Source organism: Plenodomus lingam (assembly GCF_022343315.1).
Source record: "Plenodomus lingam strain CAN1 chromosome Unknown contig_18, whole genome shotgun sequence".
Lineage (NCBI taxonomy): Eukaryota > Fungi > Ascomycota > Dothideomycetes > Pleosporales > Leptosphaeriaceae > Plenodomus > Plenodomus lingam.
This window is the reverse complement of record NW_027093935.1, coordinates 1,429,499-1,439,418: the sequence shown is the minus strand read 5'-3', so window position 1 is coordinate 1,439,418 and position 9,920 is coordinate 1,429,499.

Below are 9,920 nucleotides of genomic sequence, written 5' to 3'. Positions count from 1 at the left end.
GTCTCTAATCTTGAACCTAAACTTAACGAGATAGTTCTCCTCTACGCCCTAGCTAGACTTCCTAGATAGCCTAGCCCTAGACGCCTAGATCCCTCCGCCTTCCGTTCCTCTTTAATAGCTCCTAGATGCTTTTTAATAGCATCTAGAGTCTCTAATTACTTAATCTATCTATTATACCTCTACTACTCTCCTGCCTTAGTAGGCCGTACTCCCTTTATACTAAAGTAGGATTAGTCTAGTACCCTAGCGTCCTTATCCTTGCTAAATGCAAGCTTCTTATTCTTAATGCAGATAGCCTAATTCTTCTTTAACTCTTTTACTATCTTAACCTAACTCTTCCTAATCTATGCTCCTATCTTTTCTCTATTTAAATCTCCTATTAGGTACTTCTAGATCTCTGCCTTTACTAAAGGGTTATCCTATTAAACCTAATATATAATTGCCTTTAAGATCTAGGTAGGGTAGGTAGCCTAGACGTCCCTAGGAAACTACTATTAGACTCTACTATATTTAACTAGGTGCCCTAATAGAGTCTTTAGGGCTATACTTATCTATAGGTAGGCTAGTGCGATCTCTATATATATCCCTATCTCTAGCACCTCTATTATTATTATGTTATCCTGCACTTTTACATACTATGGCAGAACTATACGCTGCGTTTAAGTGGTGGGTCTAGTAGATCCATGCGGCATTACTAGGCTTGTAATCCTTGCCTATCCTTTTTAGCAGATCTCCTTCTCCTATTTTACTGTAGGGCACTTCTCCCTTAGCTCTTTAGGCTAGTGCACCCTATCTTCCTATACTTAGATATAGGCCCTCTTGTTCCTCCTTAATCCTCTATCTATCTAATTTACCTAATTCTTCTATACTTCTTTAAACCTAATTAGAAGTTTAGTATAGTTATCTTGGTCCTTATTATTAAAAGAAACTAAGCCTTAGATTATCTTAAGCCCTCGTCCTAACTACGCTGCCTTAGAAAGGTTCACGTCCACGTGACGAAAGAAGGTCTAGTCTCCTGCCTAGGCGTACTTAGTGTAGTATAGGTATAAGATTAGGTTTGTGGTTTCCTAGATTATAGTATATTAGAGCTAGTATCCTATATCCCCTTGCACTAGCTGTTAAATAATAGAGTGGTACATGGTCCTGCACTACCCTAAATTAGCTGCCTGCTTTATCTCCCTTAAGTGCTATTTGTACATCTTAAAGTACTTGTCTACTATCCTTACTAGTTCTAGGTCTTTGTAGATCTAGGTAAAGGTGTCTAGGGTTATACTTCCTTTCTATAAGAAGCCTTAGTAACTCTGCTTAAATCTTATTACCTATTGTAGTTAAGCCTAGTTAATTGTTAGTGCTGTCTTCTTTAGCTAGTAGCGATAAGCTTGCAGATCCTTAGAGGTGTAATCTTAGTTAAATAGCTTAGTAAAAGCTACTGCAGTAACTAGGTTGGCTTGCAAATTTCCCTATTCTCTAGGCTTATAGTATAGCACGTTTAGCTATCTATTACTTGCCTCTACGTTTAGAGTCTAAGTGTGGAGCCCTATCTTGCTAGTAATAAACTTTAAGTGGCTAAAGTATACCTAATTTAAATCCTGCACTATCCTCCCCTTAGCGTCCTAGATAGTGCTGTAATTAGTGACTTTGTAGTACTATGCTTTAACTAGCTTCCTTCGCTTAGTGTTATTAAGTGCGCTACTCCTAATCCTGGTGGCAATTAATTATAGTGCGGAGCGTTAGTTTTTACACTAATAGGGTGCTTTATTCTTAACTGCGGTATGCTTATCTTTAGTAATACCCTCTTCTTCTAGTATTATTATCTTAGTATCTAGAGTCTTGTTAAGTTCCTTAAGCAGTCTAGGTAAAGAGTTACGTAATTTATTTATTACCTCTATATTAGCATCCTATAGTTATAGGCCTACTACTGTGTGTTAGCTAATAATACTATACTCCTAGTAAACGTTCTCTCCTATCCTTTTTAAGAGCTAGGCGGCGTGTCTTCCTTATGCTCTTGTTATCCTTTGCATAGGCGATTCTGCTAGAGATTCTTCCTCTAAGATATAGGTAGCTAATTTAATTTCTCCTAGGGCGGCATCTAGCATGTCCTCTGTCCTCTTCTTATAACTCTATAACTCCCTTACTATACTTCCTAACCTTAATAGTCCTCTATTCTAGACTACACTCCTATCTAGTAGTATAGTCTAGGCACGTCTAGCGTAGGATATAGTCCTAGGTAGCTAGTTACAGCCTAGATTCTTAATCTCTTATATTACCCTCTTCTCCTCTACTTTCTTTTTAGCTACTTCTCTGCTTCCTTGCAGAGAGCTAGCTAGGACATCTTTAATTTCTTTTAGCACTAGTATCCTATAGTTTGTTAATAACCTTATACCCTCTTTCTATATCTATTTGCTTAGGGGGATTATACTAAGTAGCACCCCTACCTAGTTCTCTAACTTCCTATACTATTGCAGCACTAGGCGCTAAATCCTAGCGTAAGCACTATCCTCCTCTCTATAGCGCATGTTAAAGTTGCGTAGGTTGCTTATACCCTTAAGCGTTAGTCTAGGTAGGGCATACGGGCCTGTCACGTAGTGACAAATAATTGCCCTAACACGTTGCAAGAAATAGTCCTCTAGTTCCTCCTTTACCTTTAAGATAGTATCTACCTTTCCTATTAGCTTAGCAATTATAACCTAGACCCTATGCTAGTTAGTGATGTTAACAAAATTATCTTTTAACTAGTTTCTACCCTATATTCTATAGTATACCTCTAAGTTTAGGAAGCTAGCAAGCTAGTCTAGACCTATATAATATAGGAGGTACCTTACGTCTATATATCCTTAGTGTGTCTAACTAACTTACAGGGTAAATTAGCTTAGGTATTTCTAACTAAATTTAGCGTAATTAGCGCGGATATACTATATTACTAAGCGTATTTTATTAAGTCGCTTCTTATGCGTGTTGCGCGCTTCCTTTATAAATAGGTACTATAACCTAAAATTAGCTACCCTACTATATAACTATATAAGTGCTAGGCTAGACTCTATAAAGCTCCCTACTACTATTATTAATCCTAAAGTTTTGTTAAAGTGCTCCCCTAGTGCTCCTATAAAGTTGTCTGCGATATTCCTCTATTACGTAACAGTGCTTACACGTATCTTATTAATCTAGCTACCTATAGTTGCACCTCCTTTCTATAGAAGAGGGATACCTTTGTAAAGTGCCTAGGTCTGTGCGTTAAACTCTTTAGGCTAAACTAAGTCTAACCTTTTAATAGCTAAAAGGCTCCTCTATTATAACGTATGCTAATAGTCTAGTGCGAAACTTCTAGGTGTTATAGGCTACAGCTGCAACCCTCTAGGTTGTAGGCTTAACCTTAGGGACTGCGGGGAACCTGTTAATATTAGGGATCCTAGTAAACTTAGCTTAACTACTAGCTGTTTTCCTTTCTAGACTTCTAACAACTGTTTAGGGCTTATTATTTTGTTTAGGATCTTCTAGTAGTAGCTTTGTTAGATACTTATGGTTTTGTTAGATATCTAAAGTTTTTAGTGTAGTTTATTATAGTAGTAGCAGCGTAGGCAGATTATATACGGGAACACGCGTGCCTTCCTATTATACTCGCGCCTTTCTATTGTTCTCCTACCTTTACTTTGTTCCACCTTTACTTATTTATTGTCCTTCTACCTTTACTTGTTTATTGCCCTTCTACCTTTACTTTCTTATTATCCTTATTATAATTGCTTATCTACGCGTAGGTAGGCAGTTAGTGTGGCTAATTAGAGCGTTGTATATCTAAAGGGTTAAATTAGCGCACCCTTTAGATACCTATTTGGGACTAGCGCGCTTCCTGCCTTCCCCCCTACTAATCTTACGCCCGTCCTATGGCGCATCTTTTCCTAAGTTTTAACACTAAAGTATTAATACTATTAACTCTTAATTATTAATTATCCTCCTCTTAATTACTTTCGCTAGAATCTAAGATGTTAAAATATTAGTATTCTGCTTGTTCTTTGTCTAAGAGCGTCCTAGGCCTAATCTTAAGAGTGGGGCCGCCCATATCTAGTTGCAGGATTTCCTAGTCCTAATTCTCTAATTTAGCTTCCTTATTTTCTTCTCTTCCCTCTATACCTAACTTATTAAACTGCGCAGGCAGCGCCTAGAAGATGTGCCTATTTTCCTATAGTGCCCTATCCTATAACTTTATAAGTCCTTAGTCTTCCTAGTTCACCTTATCCTAGCTTCTCTAGTAGAAGATCTTTACCCTCTAGCCTAGCGTTGTATATGCAAACTTAGCTCTATCTAAATCTTTTAGCTAATATGTCCCTAACTCTAGAAAGCTCTGCGCTACTAGGTATAGACCTAGCTATTTATTACTAAGTTTCCTATCTCTAGACATATCTATCTAGCGGACCAAATCCCACAGCAGTACTAATAAGCTAGGGCTAATTTCCTCTCTTTAAATTTCCTTATGGTTGTCCTAATATTCTTTCTTCTGTAAGCGTAGCCTCTTAATTCTTAATACTGCATCTTTAATAAACTAATCTCTTAGGTTAACCTAGGCGGCCCTTACTACTAGTAGCTAAGCCCTATCTATTATCTGCCTAAAGGGAAGCGTCTGCTATGTTAGAAGAGCTAGTTTAATTAGGAGCACTAGGTTCTAACTAGTAACTAGCTAGTATACAGAGTATCTAGTATTTTCTTAAATAGATATTTAGTTAGCTAGGAGTACTATTAGTAGATTAGAGACCTAGCTTCCCTAGAGCTTCGCAAGTGCGTTGATAATTGGTTTATACCCTTCTTTAATTTTTCTATTAGCCTAAGGGTTATAGGCAGAGATCTAAACCCTACGTATGCTATAGATAGTAGCTAAATTATAAATAACTTTTTAGAAGTTAGGCCCCCTATTAACTACAATCCTTTACGCTATGCTCTATCTGCATAGGATATCTTCGTATATAAATTTAGCGATGGTTTTTAATCTATTATTTAGCAATGCTTATGCTTTAGGCTACCTGTTTAAATAGTCCTAGGCTATTACTAGGAATTGTTTCCTAGAATTATAAGGCATGTAGACTACGTTAATAGCTACCATCTCCTATAGCGCATAGGAGTAGGTGTTAGTAAGTATGTTAACCTTCTTCTTACTACTTCTTTTCTAATACTTATAACACGTGCGTAGAGTAAGCCTTACTATCTTATATATCCTTTCCCACTAATATTGCTAAGCTATTATTAAGTAGACAGCATTTACCCTATAATAACTAATAAGGCGATGTATTTCCTATATAGCAGTAATCCTAACATCCTTATTATTAACCACTCGTCTTACTGCTATATTTTAAGATATCTTGCAGAAGAGGAACCTATCTCTTACAAAGAAGTTTAATACTTGTTTCTTCTATGCCCTTAACTCCTTCCACAGAATGTCTAGGATCTTAAACCTAACTAGAAACTAGGCAATTCCTTCTAATTTAGCGCTATATTTAGGACGTAGTACTTTGTCCTTTATTAGATTATATAACTTAACGTTAGCAATTATATGCTTAATAAAGTCTTTAACATTATCTTTAGTTTTATCTAGGGGTTCCTATCTATCCTCTTTTAGATATCGTGATAGAGCATCTGTAACTACATTCCTCTTGCCTAGAACATGTTAAATTTTAAAGTCCCACGCTAAAATAGCAGCAAGCTACCTATTTATTACTCCTCCTAGTATTTCGCTTAAGGACTAATTAAGCTAAGTAATTAAGGTTTAAGCGTCTATCTTAATAACAAATAGTATTCTATAGAGCTAAACTCTAAACTTTTTTAGGGCCTATAGCACAGCTCTACACTCTAGCTTAGTAGAGTGCTACTTTACTTTAGACTTTAACTATACGGTACTTTTAAACTAGCATAGATGTTGCCTTCTATCTAGCCCTATTTGTTCTAGGGAAGCTCCTGCGCCTTCCCTACTAGCGTCTACTGCAAGGTAGATAGTCCCTCTAGTCTTGTAATTAATAGTTATTAGGGCTAGTACTGTGGTAATAAAATGCTTAAGCTCTTTTATTGCAACCCTCTGTAGTTCTTTCTATATCTATCTAGTGTCGCCTCGCAGGAGTATAAATAATAGCTTTGCTTAGATAGTAAAGCTAGGAACCTATATCTAGTAGTAGACATAGATCCTAACAAACATCTAGACTTCCTTTATATTTCTGCATTCTAGCTATTTTACAATCTTTTCTACCTTTATGCAGTTAGGGTATCTTCCTTTAAAGCTAACCTTATAGCCCACAACGCTAAGACAAGCCATGCCCTAATAATATTTCTTTCCTAAAACCATACCCCCCGCTCACTTAATATCCACTAGGACTTAGTTAAGCTGCTGCACATGCTTAAGCACAAATCTCTAGACCCTAGGAAGCGCCTCTTCGCCCCTATAGTTAGTCTTAGGCCCCCCTACAGTTATATTGTCTATAAATAGCATTATATAAGGGGAATAATCGCGCAGTATTTTTATTATAATTCTCTAGAAGGCCGCTACTAAGTTTGTTACTCCTTGTACTATAGTGCAGGATCACAGCAGGCTAATAGGGGTGTATATAGTAGTTATGTCTCTACTATCTAGGTGTAGGGTAATCTAGTTATATCCTAAAAACATGTCTATTAGGGATAATATCTTACACCTAGCAAATTTCTTAGAGAATTTATCTATAGTTAGAGGTAAGTTTGCGTCCCTCTAGCTAACCTTGTTTATATAGACAGCATTCTAGACTAGTTAGTGCTTCCTATCTTTCTTTACTACTAAGAAATATAGGTTCTAGTACAGACTATTGCACCTCTTAAGTGTTCCTTAATTTAGGCGCTCTTCTAACATCTAAATAAATTCTTCTTCTACTACCTTAGCTACTAGGAAACTGTGTATCTGCTATGCCTTATGCGGGATTGTCTTTATTTAATAAGGTAGGCTAACGTCTTAAGTAATGCGTCCACTTTCTCTAAAGTTAAAGGCAATAGCTACTTCTCTATTAAGAATTATTTCTTAAAATAGAGTCCTTTCTGCTGCTAATAAGTCTAGACCAAATTTCTATTCTTGCATCCTCTTAGTAGTTAACCTAGACCCTCTTAGAAATAATATATATCTTTTCTTGAAAAGATAGTTAAAAGGGCTAAGGTTAACTCTTTCGCGAATACTAAGCTTTAGTAGTTAGTTTTCCTTAGCCACTATTTTCTAGTCCTCCCTTCTAAACTCTATATCCTCGTCCTTCTCTTTTAGGTCATCTACTAGTTAGATTTTCTTGCTAACTTTTTTATACTTAGTGCTTACCTTAGCAACTATTTGCGCTGCTTTTTGTTGTGCACCTTAATTTAGCTTACACATCACTAATATTAGGTTTAGCTCTTAGATAGCCTACAGGTCTTTACTTGCCCCTATACCATATCCTATAGTTTATGCTGCCTATTTTTCTAGCATTTTTTTATCTTCTAAGGTAAATAGTTATCTATATTCGCTAAATCCCGCTTGTAGCTCTATATAGTCTACCTCTTGCAGAAATTTTAAATATACCACATATTCTGCTATATAGTATTTATCTCCTAGGTATTAATTTTGCAGGATCTCTTTCCTAAGCAAGGGTCCTGCTATTAGTTTTCTAACTCGTCTTCTTCCTCTATTTTATCTCTATCTTCTAGCTTTAGATCTAAGGCTATAAAGACCGCATTCCTTTCCCTATCTAAGGATAGCACCTAGCAGGTAACCCTCCTATAGATATTGTACTAAATAGCTAGCCTAGCAGAGGTACACTATAGCCCTCCTAATATAGCTAAGCAGGTTAGGTTCGTGATTACCCTAAAATAAGTTAGGGTCTCTACCTCCCCTATACGTACTAGCACATTCCACGTAGTTCCTATAAATAGGTCTATCCCACTGTTAGCCATAACTACCCCCTGCGTATACCCTAGGGTCTAGGTTAGTGTCTTAATAGGTACCTATAACGCCTACGCAGCACTTAATCTTAAGAGATTTATTTATACCCCTATATTAATTAGGTAGTTTACTGCGTTCCCCCTTATACTAGTCTAGCAGGTTAGTAGTTCTGCATAGAGAGTTGTCTAATTTAATTCCTAGTTAGCGCAAGACTTATCTTTCTCTTCTTGTATAACTAAATCTTTTCTATACCTATCTAAGTTTTGTCTAAATTAGAGCCTTACTTAAGCGTTAAGTACTTCTAGCATTGCGCGCATATTACGCTAACCTAGCGTGGGGTCCTTTACCTCTAGCTCCTCTAATTAGCTAACACATCTAAAGGGTGAAATTAGCGCACCCTTTAGATACCTATTTAGGACTAGCGCACTTTCTAGGCCCCCTAGCTCTACTATGTTTACCCCGCTAAAGTTATTATCCAGCAGGACTTAAGTCTAGGGTTCTTGTAATAACGTCTTGATTTATTCCTGTAGATAGTCTTGCCCTAGTAGGTTAGCTACTACAATTCCCTAGACTTCCTGTCTAAGAAAAGCAGCTACTATTTAGTTTAGGCTTAGGCGCATTATTCCCTTAAGCTCCTTATTCTTTACTTCTTTAAACTATACTTTTCTTCTTGTTACTAGCAGGTCCTAGTTAGGCCCTAAATTCGCATAGCCTTTACCTGCATTATCTAGTAGTTAGATTATCGCGAAGGGGTCTATATAGGCCTAAGCTAGGTATAGAATCTCTAGGGTCTCTTTAAGTTCTATCTCCTTACTTGCCCCCTCTTCTTAGTTTACTAGGTTTCGTGTTAGTCTTCCTCACCTGCGCTTCTAGATTAATCCTGTCCTTACTTCCTCTAAGACTTAGTCCCTTCGCTTTTCTTTCTCCCTTATAGAGGCGTGGATCCTAGGTGTATTCTTATCTGCTAATCCTAGGACAATATATCTTAAGTCTACATAATCTAGCGTTATTACTACTAGGTCTTCCTTGCTAGTTTATAGCATTTAATAGTTTAAGAACTGCTTGTATTCTTTTTAAGCATCTCCTAGTTCTAATCCTTAATTCTAGGAAGATATCGCGTTAGCTCCCGCTCTTTTTGCTGCTAGATAGTCTAGTCCCTAAGTCCGCCTCTACTACTAGCCTCTTAAATCTATTCTATTAAATAGTTCTAGCTTAACCTGTAACACTAGCTAGCTAAGGATATCCTTAGTAACTTTATAGTATTTACGTAACTTTTTCTTTATCTAATAAAGAGCAAGGTTCTATAGTACTAGCTTAGTAACCTACCCTAGTCTTTTATGTAATAGTCTATAGTAAAATGTCCTAGTCCTTATTTCTAGATTCTAGGAAGTGCTTACCTACCCTAGCGCTATAAGTTCTAGCTAGGGGGGGCAGTCCCTTACTAGGTAGGATTCTAATCCACATATGTTGTAGGTGGGTAGTTTCTTGTTATACCCCCTGTAACTCTGTAGCCCTAGCTAAGTGGTTAACGTTTACATAGGGCCCTAGGTTCTTAGCTAGTTTATTAGTAACCCCCTAATTACTATAGTATTCTAACGCATTCCTTGCTTTATCCTAGTGTTAGTTGCATGTAAAATAAAGTAGAGCTAGTTTGCTAGGCTTTTTAGTAGCGGGCCTATTACGTGGTGTTCCTATAGCCTATTAGCCTTAGCTAAACTTATCTTTATTTTTCCTAGTGCCCTAATTAACTAGTCTATTTCTAGGTCAACGTTTAGTAGTAGTTAGGTGGTGGCTTACTCCTTTCTAACGCCTTTCGCTGCCTCTATAATATCCTCCTTTATAGGCATAGTTTTTGCTAACTCTAATATCTAATATGCCTGCTAAGCATCTTCCTCTATTTAGCTAGCTAATATATGTTTTATTCCTTCTCTTTGCTAATAGATTCTTTTAACGTAGGCATAGATCTTCTCTAGCTTATAGCTTGCTACCTTATCGCTATTAGGCCCTCCTAGCATAC